Raw genomic sequence first — 20,411 nt, forward strand, 5'->3', positions numbered from 1 at the left:
TTTCGGAAAGCCATGACCCGAATTTGCATTCCAAAATGCAATCTGTTCAACACGTGACCAAAAACATGGCAGTTCCCAAAAAAAAAACTGTGCATGTTATGTGGCACTTACAACCACTTTCTCGAGAATATATTCCAAACTGTAGAGCTGCAACGTGCAGGAATCGCACCAAGATCTATGTCAAGGTGCACGTCGTCGTCGTCGTCGTCGCGAAACAACGCTAAACACAGAATCAAAACAAAACGGAGAATGTACCCATCAGCTATGGCCGGCACATTTTTTAACCTTGTGCCGTCCAAAGTGCGGTTCCGGCGTCCCATCGTTCTGGGCCGTAGCCAAACGCCATCACGTAACACGATACGAGGGTTACGTGCCGTTCCATGAGGCGTCTTGGGCACCCTGTTCTAGGGGTGAATCATAGAGTAAACGTTTTGAAAATAGCGAAAAAAAACAAATAGATTTTTTTTTCTAGAGATTCTCGATACGATGGATAACTTGTTGGTGGACAATTTGTAAGATATTAACGTAAAAAACCGATTGACAGCTCATTTGTAACTCTCAGAATGTTCTAGAGGTGGCAGTGGTGTTACCTTTCAAACAGTTCACGCCTGTTGTTTGTGCTCTAAACAAAAGTTTGTGCAACTAATGAAACTCATGACATACTGGGCCGCTCTAGCTTCGTCAACAAAACTTTAAATTAACACCGACAATAAAAAAAAGAAAACCCTCACATGTGACCGTCATCAACCTTGCGTCAATTCCGTCGCCATTTTCGCGGCGTTTTTTTTTTCATATTTCATAAATTTTTCGCAAACTGCAGCAACATGAGACCGTTTCGTGTGTGTCGGCGACGAAGGTGGTCGTCCATATTTGCATGCAACAGCAGCGCCACCACCTGCTGCAAAGTTGCAATCTGAGCGCAACAGGCGTCACCCACCGACTGGGGTGGAACATCGGCGAAGCAAAAATGAGACACATAATGTGTGCTATCATTTCGGGGAAAACGGTGGATAAAAGCTTTAAAAAGTTGTTATGTAAGCGGCTCAGATCGCGTTAAGATATGTAAATTTTGTCTCGTGTTTTTTGGACAGTCATCACGTTTTGCGTATAAACTGGTGCTATTTAGTTGAAATCATTTGTTGGAATTTGTCAAAACAAAAGATTTCAACTTAGATTGATTTTGTACTATGAAGAGACAAATGTCGGGATAAGGAGCGGCCGTGGCTGACTGGTTACGGTGTTCGCTTTCTAAGCGAATGGTCCTGGGTTCGATTCCCATCTGCTCCCAACGAGAAAGTATAGGAAATATTAATCTTGAAACACTGAACATGAACGAAAAATCAAAGTCGCCCGAGTCGGGGTTCGATCCCCCGTCCTTTGGATTGGTAAGCAAAAATGCTACCACTAAGCCGTGATGCTTGGTGAGCGACGCCTGGAATTAGGAATACTGTTACTATCAAACTATATACGCGCTGGGTCCTTGTCCATTTGACAAGGGTTCGGAAGTTCTAAATAACGTTTGAACCCGATTGGTGCAAACGTTCTTCAGGGCGGGGCTTGTCGATAAAAGCTGAGCTCACTCAAAAAAATATTCACGTTGAAGTTACGTGAAAAGCTATGTGGTATTTTTCCACTAAACTTTTCACGTAACTTCTACGAGGTGGCTCTAGTAGAAACGGAATATGCTTGGCCAGACCATTTCACATTGTTTCTACGTGTTTCACACGTAGAAGCTATATGAATCGATTGATGAATTCTACGTGCTCTGTAGTAAACATTATTTGATTTTTATGGTTGTAGTATTTAGTTATTTTTTTCGAATGGAAATAAGAAGAAATAAGGAGTAATTGTTAAAGCTCATTTCCTTTATTGACTATAAATTTCTTCGGGGTGATTTCACTTTTTGCCACTAATTCAAAAAGATCGCGGGTGACCTTCTGCCTAGCCTTCTGCCATGTCGACGCTCCTATCTTTGTGCACCAGCGATCATCGATCGATCGCAGCAGACTGATGTCCAGGGAACCACGTTTGAGTGCTGCTCCAGTTCGGCTGCGTTGCGTTTGGCCACATCGCTAATGTGGCCGAGCAGGAGGATGTTCAATCGACGCTAGCTGATTCCACCGGCGTACATGAACTGGCCATGTCCGTGATATTTTCGGTGGCGTCAAACACCACGGTAGCACCGGCCACTAATGTAAAAACGGGGCTAACATTTCACTGGCTATACCGGAAAATGATGCTGCTCACAAGGATCGGATTCTGCAAGAAAAATATTATAAATTATTAATAAAATAATTCTAGCTTGTTTCAACTTACCGTTCAATTGCAATCAAATTTTACGGACACAAATCCGACAGCACGTCTTAACTGGACGCACTCAATTTTCACACTAAAATAATCACGTAGATATTTGGCCGAATGGCGCACTCGAGTCACGTTGAAGTTACGTTTCAAAACACATAAAAGCTACATGAAAAAACCTAGTGGAAAAATACTATATGGTTTTTCACGTAACTTCAACGTGAAAACATTTTTTTTGCCAGTACACTTTCACATTATTTTTACGTGTGTCACGTAAAACAGGCCTAGCGAGGGGAAAATCGTGGTTACGTGATTTTTCAGGTAGCATCAACGTGTGGATTATTTTGAGTGAGGGACCTCGCGCTCGGCTAGCCAGCGTAGAAATGGGTCACCGAAGCTCGGCAGAGCTAACACCTTCCAAATGCCTATGCGAGTTATTTGTATGTATAGAATGAAGATCTATAAATACATGGAAACAACTCAATTTGTAAGAAGCGACCGCGTGGTCCCGTTTGGTTGGTTGCACACACACACACACACATGAAGAGACAAATGTCGGGATTTTTACGCCACGATTTTTTGAACTATGAATATTGGACATGATTTATTCAGAAAAAAATCAAAAATATAGGAAAACTCATTTTGCCTTCCTCCTTACAAAAAATCCGTTATTTTCAAAATATTTGCAACGGAATCTTGAATCAGCAAATTTATCAGCGACTATTTTTGTATTGAAATCATACAAATTCATAACTATGCGACTAAAATTTGGAGGGTACAATAAAAAAATAAAAAGACATGTAATCATGAATAAAATTCTGGAAGTCATGAATGAAATGAAATCATGAATAAAATTCATGAAACCAAAAAAAACGTAAGTCATAAAAAATGCATGAAAAGAATCAAGAAAAGACAAATGTTCACTATTAACCTTGAACTGGGCGACGTTCTCAGCAATGCTACAGAACAAGTACTGTATTTGTGAGCTATAATATCACAATACTTTATATGAAAAAAAAAAGAAAATAAAGGTTGACCCTCACTCATAACGTCAGGTTTAGGTAGAGCGTCCAATTTCCCGTCCCGAGAAAAAAAATCCCGGGAATTCCCGGAAAAAAATAATTCCCGTTTCCCGGGAAATTTGTGAATTTCCCGGGAATTCCCGAAATACAATCAGAAGTATATACATTTTCCTACATTTTTGGAACAAATGTTTTGAAATTATACAAAAAATAATAATTGAAGAACCTGATTTGTTTTTATTTATATCAATGTACTGTTCATATTAAACTAATCAGCTTGTCTGAAAATTTCATGTCAAGGTTTAATTCAGATGATATTTAATTCTGAAGCATTCACCACTAGGAAAAATTAATAATATTAATAATATTAATTATTATTATTGTTTGATTGTTTGGACAACAAAAATTACGCTGTTATGGAATGAACATAAACTATATTATTTTTGACAACCTTTTTTAACGTTTTTTGTAATATCATTTGAAACACTTGAGATACATATGAAAAAATATCGTATAATTTCAACCACTTTCAAATAATCAAACTTATTTTAATCTAATTAATTTCTTAGGCTGAATACCATATGACTAAAATCATATCATAAAACCATGAAAAACCATTAAAAAACAACTTCATAACATACTAAATTTAACCAAAGAATGGACTATGTTTCAAAAATACGCTCCAAATATTTGAAAACTTTGAGTTGTGATTTCATGAAATAGTTTTTCTAGTTAAAAAGCGCTAGACATTAGATTTTTAAGGTAAATTCAATGATTATTTATTTACTCAGAAGTTGAAAATACTTGTTCTGAGATAAGTTATTTGCCATGACAAACAAAATTTCTGCATGATTTTATTTTCATTTTAACTTTATGGTCACTAAGACAATTTTAAGCATTTATTTAAAAAAAAGAAAGACGGCATTAAAATTAGAAAGATTATATATTTTCTCAAAGTTGCATGATTTTTTACAAGTAGTCAAGCCATTCATTGATCCTCACACTCATTTTGACCATTACACTCATTTTGACCATTACAGTTGCAGTTCTATACAATTTTGTTGCAAAAGATTAATCAGAACCAGGATCAGAATAATTTTCGCTAAATTCAAAATTTGCCGGGAATTCCCGGGAAATTTGTTGAAAATTTCCCGTTTCCTGGGAATTTTGTTACCCCGGGAAATTGGACGCTCTAGGTTTAGGGCGTCCAATTGTCTCGGGTTTTGAATTTCCCGGAAAAGGGGAAAATATTTTTGAAGTCCCAGGAATTCCAGGGATCTCGGGAATTTATTGAAGCAGTCATAATTTTTTTTCATTATATATTATAAGCCCAAAATTATAGAATTTGCTCAATAATATTTATTGGTGATAATCTGAATCTTTCTAAAAGAAATTTAAAATTGATTTTTTTTTTTTTTTTTGCTTTGGGTTTCAAATGAACTACAATTTTTAATTCCAATGTGATTCAAATATTTTTTCATCTGCTTGAAAAATTTCTTTGAAAATGTCTAAAAAACAAGTAGCGACATCATTTTATACCAGTCAATGTAAAATTTTAGATTAGTTTTGAATTTCATGTTTTATATAAAACATATTTTACAAATTATCTTTACGTTACCACCGCCAACTGGGGAAAATTGAGACTACAGTCTCAAGGTGGTGCAGAGATTTGGGAGCAATAAATTTGGAAATCGGTGAACGAATTGTTTAGTTCTGTTCCTGACCTAGTCTTTTAAAAATATATAAAATTAAATAGAAAATTTTTGCGGATCTGTAAACTAAAATTTTATCAATTTTCCCTAATAATCCAAATTAATGCTGATAAATGCCGCAAACAAATTTTATTGCTTTTAAATTCTTATCGATTACTATGGGTAATTCTCCGCCAACTCACACAGCAGTTGCCCCGACCCCTCTTCGATTTGCGTGAAACTTTGTCCTAAGGGGTAACTTTTGATCACGAATCCGAGGTCCGTTTTTGATATCTCGTGACGGAGGGCGGTACTTCCATTTTGCACATGCGAAAAAGAGGTGTTTTTCATTTGCAGCCTGAAACGGTGATGAGATAGAAATTTGGTGTCAAAGGGACTTTTATAAAATTAGACGCCCGATTTGATGGCGTACTCAGAATTCGAAAAACGTATTTTCATCGAAAAACACTAAAAAGTTTTAAAATTCTCCCATTTTCCGTTACTCGACTGTAAAATTTTGGAACATGTCATTTTATGGGAAATTTAATGTACTTTTCGAATCTACATTGTCCCAGAAGGGTCATTTTTCATTTAGAACAAAATTTTTCATTTTAAAATTTCGTGTTTTTTCTAACTTTGCAGGGTTATTTTTTAGAGTGTAACAATGTTCTACAAAGTTGTAGAGCAGACAATTACAAAAATTTTGATATATATACATAAGGGGTTTGCTTATAAACATCACAAATTATCACGATTTTACGAAAAAAAGTTTTGAAAAAGTTGGTCGTCATCGATCATGGCCGTTCTTGGTCACCCGCGACAGACACGGACGACGAAACAAAGAGAAACGCAAAAAGTAACTTTTTCAAAACTTTTTTTCGTAAAATCGCGATAACTTGTGATGTTTATGAGCAAACCCCTTATGTCTATATATCAAAATTTTTGTAATTGTCTGTTCTACAACTTTGTAGAACATTGTTACACTCTAAAAAATAACCCTGCAAAGTTAGAAAAAACACGAAATTTTAAAATGAAAAATTTTGTTCTAAATGAAAAAATGATCCTTCTGGGACAATGTAGATTCGAAAAGTACATTAAATTTCCCATAAAATGACATGTTCCAAAATTTTTTACAGTCGAGTAACGGAAAATGGGAGAAATTTTAAAACTTTTTTAGTGTTTTTTTCGATGAAAAATACGTTTTTTCGGAATTCTGAGTACGCCATCAAATCGGGCGTCTAATTTTACATAAAAGTCCCTTTGACACCAAATTTCTATCTCATCACCGTTTCAGGCTGCAAATTATTGAAAAACACCTCTTTTTCGCATGTTCAAAAATGGAAGGGTCGTACCGCCCTCCGTCACGAGATATCAAAACGGACCTCGGATTCGTGATCAGGGACAAAAGTTACCCCTTAGGACAAAGTTTCACGCAAATCGAAGAGGGGTCGGGGCAACTTTTCCCGATTTCGTGTGAGTTGGTAGAGAATTACCCCTATATATTATACTTCTTCAACCAAATCTGACGACAATCAATACCTACGCTATTGTGTCCAGATTGAGGTGGGCGTTAGAAGAATTCTTCACCTCACTTTTATTACGTCATGGAAGTCATAGGAAATCTGAAGAAATTTAACAACTTTCAAGTGATGGTTCAACCTTTATTTTACAATGTTTTTTTTAAGGAATAAAACTAACTTTTTACGGAATTTACCCCAAAAGGACTTCTCTGATTGTAGGGTTCAAGATTCAAGCAAATTACGTCCCAAAAGATCCAGCTTAATTCCCTGCCATAAACACAGGTAGACAAACCCTATGTCTTGTACTCAGTCTTTAATAGCTAATAAATTGGCCTCTCGAGATCTTTCCCTGCAAAGGGAGTTCTTCACACACAATACTTTACAACCTCCTCGACCCCATCACAAACGCACAGATCCCGAGCGCTCCGAAATTTGAAGTGCCCGTAGAAGATCTCCAAAATGGAACCAGAACAACTGCAAAGCCGAGAGATTGGGTTTGGGCCTCCACAATGAATAGTGGCAGGTGTTTCGAGAGCAAACGTTTTCGATACCGCGCGAAGGAAACCCGAGTAGGGTCGTCCGCAGTGACGAGTTCCAGTGTCGAAGTTGTGGGGCCATCTCTGGAAAGAACCAGAAGGTTGAAGGAAGAGGGGAAAGCGAAAGCATTGGGCTTTGGAAACGTTTAAAATTTGAGAACTCCAAATTTGGCATGACGGGATACGCTATTTGTTTGTGAAGTAGCATGGAACGGCAATCTGTAGAATCGTGGCAAATTAGATCCATCAATCAGGTGAGAGGTAGAAAGAGCGGATTATGATGGACTGCCGAAAGTTGTACGCACTCAGTGGGCTGTCAGGGAATATCATCGAATTTATTTAAGGTCTCCAGACCGCCTATCATCTGCCAAAATCGGCGAAGGAACGACAATCGACAAGCTCCAAGTTGAGCCGTAGACTACAATAAAACTGTCATGACTTCATTGGGGGGGAACAACTAAGGTCGCCGCGACACCTCGTACAACCATTGAACGTTAAGGCGTTCGATTGCACTCATTTAGTTGATCGTCCATACAATAATCACGGCTGCAGTTTCGACGACCACCTTCAACGACGTGCCGTCGATTTGCACACCTTCAAGATTAACGACTTAATAAATAATCCACTCACTTCGAAGCTTGACCGCGCTCTTGATGGTCACAGGATATGGACACCTTGTAACTTACACTGCAAAACGGTAGCTGCCCGTTTCCTCTCATCCGATGAAGAAGGTTCAGCGACTGCAGCGGAGAAGAGCCAAGGACATCCGTATAGCTACAGCTTTCAACCGTGTTGATCCGAGGTCCGGTTGCCAAGTTTGGATCAACGAGGGTCACAAGCGACAAGCGCGAAGTGTGGAAGAAAGAACTCTGCCAGACAGATCGTCGTCGATTTCAAGGTAGTGTCGGATACTGACCCTCGAGACTATACGAGGTATTCGAGAGGAGATTGTTCGACGAAGGTCTCGTTTGGTAGTCTTCACAGTTCTGATAATTACATGGTTTAATCAAATTGACTGTCGTGACTTCCTCGACGTCGCCATCGACACATTGGTGACAGTGGTCCCCGCAGGGGACGTTCACTCGACTGCCGCAAAGCCAACCGGTGGCGGTCTCATCAACGACCATCTCGCCAACAAGTGCGCCCCAGGAGGCGCCACCAGCGTCGAAGCAAAACAACAGCGAGAAAGAGTGAAAGAAGCGGTTGCTCCAACAACTGTTGTTTACTCTGCGGAGATCCACACACATGAATCGAAACTTCACGCTCTACAAACCGGCGACGACCCCCGCCGGACACCGCCAGGTCGTCGGGATGTTACGTGAAAAGAGTGCCGACCAACCACTTGATGAGCAGCAAATTGAATTCTCTCAATCCAGAGATTGTGGACTAGTTTGCAGATTCGCCACTGTGACTGATAGCGTAGAGAAAGTGTTGTTGATATTTCCGGTAGATTTGTTGGGTGGGAAGAAATAGGGCGGTCGACGACCTCCTAAAGTCGGAATAAATCACAACATCCAACTTATGTGTTGACATTAAAGCTCAACATTTTGTAACAGAAAACTTGTTCATGTATGTAGATTAGCTTTTTTTATGCAAATTGCAAGGCTTATCAGGTCCGCCTGTCTATGCCAGAGGATTCGACGGATAGTCCAGTTAGCTGAATTTCACTTTTTTGCGACCACATCAGTGATTCGCACTCTGAATGATGGTGCTTGTGGTGGCACCCGTATGGCGCCCTTTTGTTCGCAGTTTGCCGTTGGACTCGTTTTGTTCACTCTGATTTAAACAGTCTTTCTAACACTTTCCCTCTTTCTCTCCTCTCAGTAATGATATGTGCCCGGTTCAGATGTTTTGTTTTGTTTTCATATTCAAATGCAACGGGGGGGTTCACTTTAGTTTCTTCTGTGTCTTCTAATCTGCCCCCCTCCGTAATAAATTGCAATCAGCTAATTTCCCGTATCTTTTCTCTTTCTATGTTTCAGGTAATTCCGCAGAAATGGTCCACGCGGACGACGCTGTTGCAACGCAGAAGAAATGTTGAGGTGAAATCGCGACTAAACGAGAGCAACCTCCCAAAGCTAGGGGCAGGTCGATGCCGTTTGTTTTCACACTGAGCCGTGGAGTCTACACCTCAGGAGAAACACTCGCCTAGCTAATCGCAATTTTCGACGGTTCGGAACCATAAATCACTCCGCAGCGCCGTTAAAGACCTGACCGATCGACGGTAACAGTATTAAATCAATTAACAGACCTAGCAACGACTAGCAAAGCTAGTTGATCTTAAGAACCTGTGCGGGAATCGATAACGAGAGTCCTCCGTCAAGCTCAAGATCTTTTCAACCATTGTGGAGCTCGGAAAAGGTCGACCCTTTCATAAATCGTTATCTCGAGGTACCGATCGCGGCAAAGACCTTGCGGGCGTCTGTTGACTTAAGACCCCGAAGGCGGAAGCTGCAGAACGTACGGTCACTGCTCGTTAATTAGACATAATTAAATCCGTTTTGCATCGCACTGTCAGGCAAAGAGGAGGTTCGCCTGCACTGAAATTGTTATTTTTTTACAATTGTTGATCTCGAATGTTAAAATCAGAAACCTTTTCGAAGGTCTAATTCTGTAATGCAAAACTTGTAGAAATTAATTTATTTCAAAACCAAACAGAGCTTTTCCGTGCACTTTAATCAATTGCTAACTAATTCTTTACTAACCCTTCGTTCAACGTTCGCTCAACCCGTTCGTTGTTGGCCGACTTCACGCGATAGATCCTCCCAAAGCGATTTCAGATTATGCTTCTTTTTTTTTGCTTCCCATGCACCAACTAAACATATGTGCGCAATTTATTCTAATAAAAAGCAGCGCGCAGAACTAAACCCAGCTCCAAAGTGGAACCGGCTGCGCGCGGCGTGAGATTCTTCGTCGCGTGAATAGCTGTTTGGCGCGTTAACCCGTTCAGCGAAATGTGTCACGTGCTCTCCGCCCCGCCAACGGGAAGAGATGTGAGCGATCTGCTTAATTGGCCGCCATCTCCAGCAGGCTTAAATCGAACGAAAACATCAAAGTTCCCCGAAAATCCGCGCCAAAACTTTCTCGATTCGTACCCATTAAGTGCGAACTCGGTGTGTAATGTGCGCTCTTCCTTAATACCTCCGCGATACCGACTACGAACTCTATGGCCGCCAGGCCGCCGCGCCACCGCGGTTCAAATCTAAGATCTTAACGGCTAGCTAATGATGTGTACAGAAATGTTGTGTGCTGCCACAACACATTACACTTTTCTTAATTACGCGCACTTTCTTCCGAGCCGCCGCGGCTGAACGAACTGTTTTATCCGCGCACCGATAATGAGCTTTAAATTCGTCTGCTTTACGGCTTTGCGCTCACACAGATTGATTGCAATCTTCCCGGGTTGATTGCCAAAAATGGTTTGGGGGAATCTCCCTCGACCTCCACATTGAGAAGCGACACAAAAAATTTCCCATACCGGGAATCGAACCCGGGCCTTCTGGGTGAAAGCCAGATATCCTAGCCACTAGACCATATGGGAGGTACTGAAATTGTACACCAAACACGAATCGTTGAAATTTGCCGGCCGGAAAACGTTCATCCTTTACTGCTCTACAGCAAATCAGCAAACACAGTGAACACGACCCGACAAGTTACGAGCCTGCGCTGCTGAACATCGGCCGAGTTCATTCTCTTCGTTTTCCTTGCACGCTTCGCGTGAACTGCCTGCTAGTTCATGTCTGCGAGCAAATTTATTGCTCGGGGGTTATTTTTAGCCGTATCTCTTCATGTCTCGCGCCGTAGCGGCAGTTTGAAATTGGAAGCCGTGCTTCTCAACAGTCCCATATTGTCTAGTGGTTAGGATATCCGGCTCTCACCCGGAAGGCCCGGGTTCGATTCCCGGTATGGGAAACTTTTTTGAGATTAGTTTGGATCGTCTGGTTTTGGGAACAGACCCCAGACATACGAAAAAGATATGGGATATGGGGTGATTCAATCGGGCACCTAATGTTGGCATACTAGCGCTTTGACGTGCAAATTACACGGTTACGACACGACTGTCATCCACATACAAAGCGAGTGAAGTCAAAATCGAACCAAGATCGAACCAAGTTTTTAACGCGTGGCATTTGAAAAGGTCGTATGCGCATCGGACATTAATTACATAAATAAAAACTTTTTTCAATTTTTTTACTTAAGAAAGATTTATGTTTAATCTCAAATTTGAACTAGGAGAACAGCATTTAATTCCATCGAGAACCTATTGTTGGCATATCAGCACTTTGGTGTTCAGTTACAGCTAGTTTAAAGCATTTTCGACAGTATTCTGAAAGCGTAATTCATTTTAATACATTTTAATTTTATTTTGTTTCAAGGAAACTGAAGCTATACAGTTTTTAGTTCAGTTCAGCGTGTTGTGTTGTTTTTCTTAAATGGCCAAGTAGAACTTTGTTTTATTGATCTAATAAATGTTAAATGTAAAAAATAACGTAATGCTTGTAAAAAGTAAAAACTGAGGTTGAAATCAACAAAACCATAATTTGAGAAAAAATTATGTATTTATTTCATACGACCTTTTCAAAAATCATACGTAAACAATATTGACAGCGCCTCTGGTGAGGACTTCAGGAAACTGCATGCGTGTCAGATCCCTGGCAAATTACAGCTTCTATACGACACTTTCACCAGAAATCGAGTTATTCAAAATTCAGTGGGAAATCAGGCAGCAACTTTCTATCATAAATTTTGCCAAATAAGTTGTTAAAATATTCAAAATTCACGAATTGCTTGGGGATAGGGCCGAGTTATGAACCTGCCAAACATATTATTTATATATACTGTATTATTGATTATTAAAAAAAAAGAGGCGACTGTAATGCTGTTAATTTTGCTCTAGCAATAAACTTCCCATACCGGGAATCGAACCCGGGCCTTCCGGGTGAGAGCCGGATATCCTAACCACTAGACAATATGGGATTATTGAGAGGTAGGGCGCCAGAAGCTCAACTGGTTTTGAGAGGCTTCACTCGGAACGTTTGAAAATTGTGATTTTGTTGGTTAGTTAGTTGATTACCGTTTTATTTTAAAATAGTTATGAAACCAAGAATCAAACAGTTGACATCACACCCCGATGGCAAACAAATGCCCACTTTTAATTACAAATTCAATATTTAATCAATATAAACTCCCGGTCGCACCCCTAACGGTGTAATGACATCCGATGTCATTCGCGTAAAATGCAAACATTTACACTAAAATTGAATATTTTGCACATTTGCAATTTTCCCCCTCTCTGTCTTTTGCCCAGCAGGCAAAATAATCATTCCGGGTTGAGTCGACCGGCTTACGGCAGGTACAATTTACCTCACTCCCTTTATCGGCCATCGCGTCGTCCCGTAGCAAACCGGCTGACCAGGGTGTGAACAAACAGAAATGCAGAAAATTGAAACCTCTACCACCGTCGCCGCCACCGACATTTACCAGACCCAGTACGAAATCACAACATAATTAAAACATCGTAAAGTTTTTACTTTATCTCTGACGCGGTGGGTCTTTACAACAACCAACCTTTAAACGCCCATCAGGTTAAAAACATGTGCGTCACACGCAGATAACAAATCGCTGTAGTTAAATGTTGATACCTCTGTTAAAGGGCAGCAGCTGGACAAGCTTCGCGAACTTGCTTGGTAGTTTGGGACTTGTTGCATTGACGTTTTAGCAACTATTGTGTAACCATTTTTAGGTCAGACAAATGATCGTAGAAACAACAGTACAACTTGTTTGCTAGATGATTATGTTTGAATTATTATAAGGAATCAACATTTTGTTTATTAAATTTATACAATTACTTGCAAGTTTATATACGACTCAAATCTACACCTTAAAAACAACTCATGCCAACCTTTCAATACAAATACCTTGAAAAATTCCACTCTGTTAACGTTTCGATAACCGTCCAAGATCTGTTTGCGTTGTGGTGGACATTCATTTAAAAGGTGAGGTGGACCCACTTTCGGACGTCAGGGGGAAATACCGGAAAGAAAACAAAAACCAGATCGCCGTTTATGCAAACAGGAAGAACCTGTCGTCGTTTCCACGCGACAAGCGCGCGCCATCGCGATGTCTCTCCGGAGGGTGCAAAATATTATTGCGATGGCTTATCTCTCCCGCGTGTAAACTATACCGCGTGAAACCTGTGTGTGTTTTGAGTTGGATTCGTGCGAAAATGTGCTTGAGCAAGTTGCAACTTACATGGGTGGAAATGACGGTGTCAATGGAACAGAAAGTTTACTTTGAAGATTTGAAATCGTTGAAGTTTATCTAAGAATTTTCTGAAACAAGTTTTCTATAATTTCTATCTAGTTGAAAAGTTAAAATGTTCCCACCAAAAAGCAAAAAATCAACGGTTCATACCAGTAGCAGTCAGTGATGCGAAACTACCGCTTCCACCTTCTCTCACGAGCAAGGGCGAAAATTCGATCCCATTTACGAAAATTGTATGCGCGCGCGCGATGCTAATTATTCAATTTACTCCTCATCAACCCCCGCTAGGGAGGGGGGCATCGCAAGCCGGGGTCTATCTAATGAAATCTAACCAAATTACTGCGGCTGATTAAGTCGTGCCATCGACGGCCAAAACTAGCTACCGTTCACCCGCAACATCAACTAGAATCCAATTACCCCGTATATACCTTCGCTGTTGAGAGATGCCATGCAACGGTGAATTCTGCACACACCGTGAGTTACCTGGATGACCTTCCAAACGGCGCTAAAGCGATCAAGTGTTGACGTCTGATTTGAGCTCGCATCTCGTGGAACATTCGGAATTTGGAGTATAGAGCATCGGACGGAACCAAATTACCGCTAATTAGAACGATCTGTTTGCAATAATAGCGGTTTTTTGCAAGCTTTGGTTACTAGTCTTCTTCAACAGGCCGCGTTCTGACGGTTGCCCACATTGGTAAAGGAAAAATTGTTTGCAAGGTCTAATGACGTAAGTTGTAAATGACAAAAGGTCAAAAGCCAACATGTTTAGAGGGAATAGATCGAAAGTGAGAAAATCAGGAAACATTTACCCAAAATAAGATATGAGTTTCCTTTATAACATTTGTGTGAGTTCTGAGATAAAAATGGGAATTCTTGTTTAAGTAGTATTCAAACATTTTATGAAAGAAAGGTTAAATTAAGAGCAGTTTCTTCAAAAGTTTAGGAAAAAAGACTGAACTCAGACATGTTCAGAAGAATTTGATATTCTTTTATAATAATTTGTTTCTGTTAACTTTTTCCATTCTTTCAAACATGACCAGTTGTGCAAATAGTTTTTATTAAAAGCGGAATCGACGTAACACCTTATAACAGGGGTGACCAAAGTATGGTCCGCGGGTTAAACGTGGCCCACGAGGTGATATTTTGTGGCCCGCGGACCCATTTTGAATGATCATGTAAAATTGCCCGTTGACCACTTGTAAGTTTATCCTTTTTTCAAAAATAAGGTTTATTTTAAACTTTTTTATGCTAACCTTTTTTAATTTGTGTTAATATGAAAACATATGATTTCTCAATATTTTGATTCCCACTTCCCGGGCAGACGGTAATAACAAAATTCATGCCTTTTCAATAACAAATACTGTTAAAATAACAAAAAATGTTATGGAATATTCTTGCAAAATCCATTTTTGCATAATAACAGTTTATGTTATCATAACCAAATTTGTTATTGGTTTGATATTGGTTAAAAGTCAAAACAACTTGGAAATAACATTTTTTGTTATTAAAGAATAACTCCAACTGTTATTGGGATGATCGGATTAGTTGTTAAAATAACAAAAAAGAATAAAGATTTGTTCGAAGAATAACGCAAAATGTTATTAGTCTGTTATTACAATAACAATCCAATAACAAAAAAATCATAACGGCGAATAACAAATCTTGTTATAAATAACATAAAATGTTATTGGCCTAGTATTTTCAAATAACAAAAAATGTTATTCCCACGTTATTTCCGTCTGCTCGGGTTTAGGGTACAAATAATTTGTTCAAAATATTTTATAAATCAAACAGTTTTACACGTTTCAATGTGAATGAAACTAGTAAATATCGTTAAAACTTTCTTCAAACATTTCTAGAAATATTCAAAAAAAAACGTTCAAGTTTGACTTAGGTAGAATTCTGTAATAGTTGCAAAATATAAGTTTTCTTTATTAATTTGCAAGTCATAATGACCCTTTTATGAACTGACCCTCAAAGTTACATTCCACTTCCTCCGGGATTCGAACTCATTACAGATAGATAACGAATCGGATTGACTACCAACTGATTCAGGCAAACAAAATGTGGAAATCGGAGGATCAAGTTTGTTGCAAATATTTTACAAAGCTTTCGTCGATCAATCCACCCCTCCACCATTTTTTAAAAATTGGCTCGAAAACCAGGAGCAAAAATATATAAATTCAAAGCATGTTTGGGTTTAATAAAAATAATTTGAATTTTAGCGAATTTTGAATGGAAATAAATGTTTTTTCGCTAAAATGTTTTTTTTTGTAGAATAATCTTTTTTTTTGAAAATAATGATTGCAGTTTAACTATACGGAAGCTTAAAACATTTTAAAACTTTTTTTTCGTTGTTGAAATTCTGGCTCTCAACGATTTTTTATTAGCCACACTTAACTTATAGATAAAATTACGCCTTAAGATGAATTATTGAACATGTAATGTCACCATTTTCGAAATATACAAACAAAACTTTATTTATTTATTTTTTGAAAGCACAAGTACATTCAGCTATAAACTTTTTTTCAAATACCTGAAATAATAAAATCAGCAATGCCGATAGAAAACCGTTATTTTGTGGTTTCTATTATTTTGAATTGATTTTTTAAATAACAGAAATTTAATCTTTTAAATTAAAATAACGTAATTTAATTCTTTCAATATTTTTTTTGGTAAATTTGGCCTGCAAGCTCATTTAAGCATCAAATTTGGGCCGGCCTCCAAAAACTTTGAGCACCCCTGCCTTATAATGTGGCGGTTTTGTCAACGGATCCACAGGCGTGTATCGTTCTTTTTGCGACAAGACTCCGCCTCCCGGGTCTCCTAAGTGTGAAGGTATGGCACGGGGAGAGGGCACCGAATACCTATATTTACAATTAGATTTTTTATTGTTTTTTTTTTCAATTCGAACTTATTTTTATATACTCACTAATCGATTGATTTTTTGTCTCAGTTTTTTGTGAGTTATTCCATTCTTTCAAACAGCTATACATATTTTTAAACATTCATTCAAAATAATTTGTTTATGCTCCTGATTTTTTTAGCATTTTAAATCGGCGTTATATTTAATGGTTGGCCCTTTTAAAATGTTAGTCTTTATTTTAAAAAATTCAAAACATTTATTTCGAAAAGATCGGAAAATTTCACGAATGTTTCATGTTTCAACATTGAAAATCGGACCATTAGTTGCTGAGATATCGACATTAGAAAATTGTGGGTTGTTTTGGTGAGAATTAGAAAACTTCAATTTTCGTGTTTCTTTTTCTTAAAGCGTCTTTATCTTAGCAACCCGAGGTCCAATCATCAATGTCTCTTAGACAATTTTATAGCAAATTTTCTGAACTTAAAAAAAAAAAGTATTTTTAGGAATGGTCACTCATGGTCACGATTTTTAAAAATCGAAAAACTGCAAATATTTAGCTAAAATCAAACTTTTGGTGGCTATATCTTGAAAACAGAGGCCTTTATCAAAAAATCCGTAAAGTACTTTTCGATTGGAAATTCAATTTTATCATGTTTCTCTATGGCTCAAAAGTTGCGGTTTTTTGTCCCCTAAAACGTATAAAAAAATCTTGAAAATCAAAAAATACGTATGTTGGAAAATTTAGTTTTTGTGAAAAAAATTGATTAAATAATATGCAATTTTTTTCCGTGTTCCTATTTTTTCCCAATAGTCCTCAAAAATACCTACAACTTTGCCCAAGACACCAAATTGATCAGAAAATTCACTCAAAAGTTACAGCTGTTTGAATATTTACGTACCATTTTTTTATGGACAGCATCCAACATTGTATGGACACTTGTATGGGTGAACCAATGACGCAATATAGCTTATTTGGTCATAGGGAAGGCCCCCATACAGTTTGAGCCAAATAAATAAATACAAAAAATAAAAATGGTCGAAATCGGCCGATTTCGTAGAGAGAGAGGTGTTGCTCAGGTGTTGAAAATTATGCATTAATCACTAAAATCAATGATTTGGATTTTTGCCTACCTGCTTGTATGGAAACCGTCCATAGTCTCAATAGATGTACATTGTACGTTTTGGCTTTCTTTCAATATTTAACAATTAAGCTTTTTATAAAGCTTCCCCAAACAGGGAAAATCAATCAATTACTTACATTCTTTCTTCTTTAAATATTTTACTTCAAAGCCCATTTATTTTATTTTATATGAATTTTCACTTCCTTTGTTACAACTTCGTCATAAAGAAGGAAAAATCTCTCGAGATATGTGAATTTTGTCCTTCTTTAAATATTTTATGCAAAGTTGTTTAAATGCAACTTTCCCTTTCTTAAAAAAAACTTTTTTTTTAGTTTTTGTCACTCGACTCTGGTTAAAGTCTAAGAGAAGGCAAACAAAACCCAAAGTTCAAACCAGAATTTTGAAATTTCTAAATACAAAGTACCGGCAAATAATTTATACATCGTTATGGTAACGCTTTCATACAAAACTTGCTAAATAAGCATACATGTATGAAATTTTTTTAATTCTATTTTTGCCTTCCTCACCTTACTGAGGAAAGGCTATAAAATCACTCGGAAAATGAACTTTTTAATTAGACCTCCTAGACCTACCTTCATTTGTACATATCGACTCAGAATCACCAGCTGACAAATGTCTGTGTGTTTGACTGTATGTAGACATGTGTACCAAATCAATGTCACTGGAATATCTTGTCACAGGCTCAACCGATTTTGGCCGGAATGGTTTTAATCGATCCGTCTTATTGTCCCCTAAGTTGCTATTTAAATTCATGCAGTTTTATCATGTATTTAAAAAGTTATGTTAAAAAAACTGTTTCATATAAAATTGAAATTATGGTAAAAAGGGTGGTTTTTTCATGAAACCCTCACATGTTATATATTTTTAGAAAGGTTCTGAAATGACCTTGCTTGTGGATTAAGAATTTTCAAGATCTGACTTACCTATCTAAAATAACAAGCAGTTTAAAAATGGTCTGAATTTACATAACCTCAAGTGGTCGCCACGAAAAAGCCGTGTAGAGGGATGCCATTTTCCTCAAAGGCGGTTTCTGTGTAGTATTGACAAAAAGTCTGTAGGTAGTCTATTTTTTTACTCATCACTTATTTTTATTAGGACCTCTTAGATGCTGCGATCACGTTAGGGGAGATCCATAAACAATGTGGACACTTTATGGGGGTTGGAATTACTCTATAAATGAGAGGAAGGCACCAATCACCTAAAGGTGGATTAAGAAATGTTTTTTTTTAAATATCTGTGTTAAATCCTAATAAGATTTTCAAAATAATGTACAAAACTTATCTTGTTTGCACACTAAACCACTGCCCAAGAGTACCGTACGAAGTAACCGTCGAGGTGGGACCTAACCCCCGTAGGGGCACGCCCCGAACTCTGCACTGGAAGCTGTTACATCGCAGCCGCTGCACTAATCGATATAGACGGCACAGCCTCGCGCAGATCTTCGAATGGTCCGTTGATCTATCTATCTTCAGGAAGCGTAAGGAGTGCTGTTTGTCTGTTCGATTTGTTTGGAGAGAAATTACTGCGTTGCGAAGCCGCGCTTGAACGGGGCTAACATACTTAGCTGCCAAACTTGGCCGCCGGATGATTTATGAGTCGGGCAGGAACTACGGGGAAGTGTTGGCAAAACAGCAGTGGCCTATTGCGCAATCTGGTGTGCGATCTTTACAAATCGCGTGCGAAAAACAAAGCAGCGATGACTTAATTGTTACGACGCGCGCGCTCGGCGTATGATCTTTGCGCAAAGTACTTAGCCTCTTGTCTTGTTTTTTTTTTTTGGTTTGGGAGGATGGACCCAACCAAAAACCAGGGGGTTTAAAAAACTTCAAACCAGCAACGGTTGGTCGGGGTTGGCTCGAGCTGGTCTCGATTCGCTAATAGGATAAGTGTGAACGGAGATTGCGACCACGAACGCGATGATGAGCTTTGAACGACCTGGTCGGTTTGATGGTGATTATTAATTGCAGCTTCATCAACGGCGTCGTCGTCTGTGGTCATCGCAACTCGCAATTCATGGTAAATGATGGCAGAAGCAGTAGTCATAATATTGCGAAGTATCGACATTGTCGACAGACAAAACAAGGTGTGGTTTATTGCCTGCAATTGCACGTTGCTGATATTTTTTTTACTGTTTTCATGAATGGTTATGATTGGACCAGGTTGATTGTCAATTTTGGAGAATGGCATCAGAGTTTGACGATAGTCTGTTGATGAATGATACCACAGGATTGTCAAAGAATCAATATATCAAAAATAACTTGTTGAAAACTTCCTCCCCTCCAACTTCAGTCTTCAAACACAGAAGTACCCTTCCAGCAACCCCATTTTGTAAAACCCCCACAAATCTCCCGCCAAATAGGTCAAATCTACGTTTTCACATGCATGTCATGTCGAAGTTAGGCCCCAGAACTACCCCCCCCCCAGCTTTTGTTCCCCCAAACAAACCATAACAAAAAAAAAAAACTTCTCGCATAAAACCCAAGTGAAAAGCCGGCACTTTTTTCGATGTTTTCTTCCTCTTTGTTGTCTGGCTGGGTGATAAAATTTTCATGCAAGAATACTCCTCCACCAACATTGCGTATCTCAAACGCACTCGGCGAACCTTTACCTGGCCAGACATTGTCGTCACGGCCTTTGCTGCGAAAGAGGGGGGTTGTTAGAACTCTTCTAAGACGACGCAAACGCTCCCTTTCGCAGAGCTTTGGGTGTAATACATATTTCAAGTGTTTACCCCGAGGGGGGACGCCTCGTAAAGGGGACCCCCTCCCCCGCTCCAACACCACCACCCTCTTTGCTGTTTATTTTCTCGTTTTTCATAACAACTTGGTGGGGGAGAGCCGGCTTGGGGAAGCGGTTTTGGCGGGAATACAATTCCGAGATTTGGATTCTGCGCAGATCCAGCGATGAGTCATCGCACTTTTCAAGTTGTTTTTGTTGTTGTCGGTGTGGGAGTTGGGGGAAGACCTCGTCGCCCTCGGTATCCATCGGCATTCATTCAGTGAGAATGGGAAAGGTGCTTGGAGAAGATTCGAGAAAGTGAGAGGGGGGCTCTGCGTTCTGCATCGC

The 20,411-nt window shown here is 38.8% G+C and overlaps 1 protein-coding gene and 3 non-coding genes across 5 annotated transcripts in view; 2 read left to right on the forward strand and 2 right to left on the reverse strand.

Annotated features, from left to right (window-relative positions):
* LOC6047858 (coronin-1A) overlaps positions 1-20,411 on the forward strand; it is a 77,522-nt gene that overhangs the window by 24,057 nt on the left and 33,054 nt on the right. The gene's annotated exons all lie outside the window — the stretch shown is intronic.
* On the reverse strand, positions 10,540-10,611 carry Trnae-uuc. Its single transcript has one exon. It is a non-coding gene; the product is annotated as a tRNA-Glu (tRNA).
* On the forward strand, positions 10,911-10,982 carry Trnae-cuc. The gene has a single exon. It is a non-coding gene; the product is annotated as a tRNA-Glu (tRNA).
* On the reverse strand, positions 11,976-12,047 carry Trnae-cuc. The gene has a single exon. It is a non-coding gene; the product is annotated as a tRNA-Glu (tRNA).

The sequence above is a fragment of the Culex quinquefasciatus genome, chromosome 3, assembly GCF_015732765.1.
Source record: "Culex quinquefasciatus strain JHB chromosome 3, VPISU_Cqui_1.0_pri_paternal, whole genome shotgun sequence".
Classification (NCBI taxonomy): domain Eukaryota; kingdom Metazoa; phylum Arthropoda; class Insecta; order Diptera; family Culicidae; genus Culex; species Culex quinquefasciatus.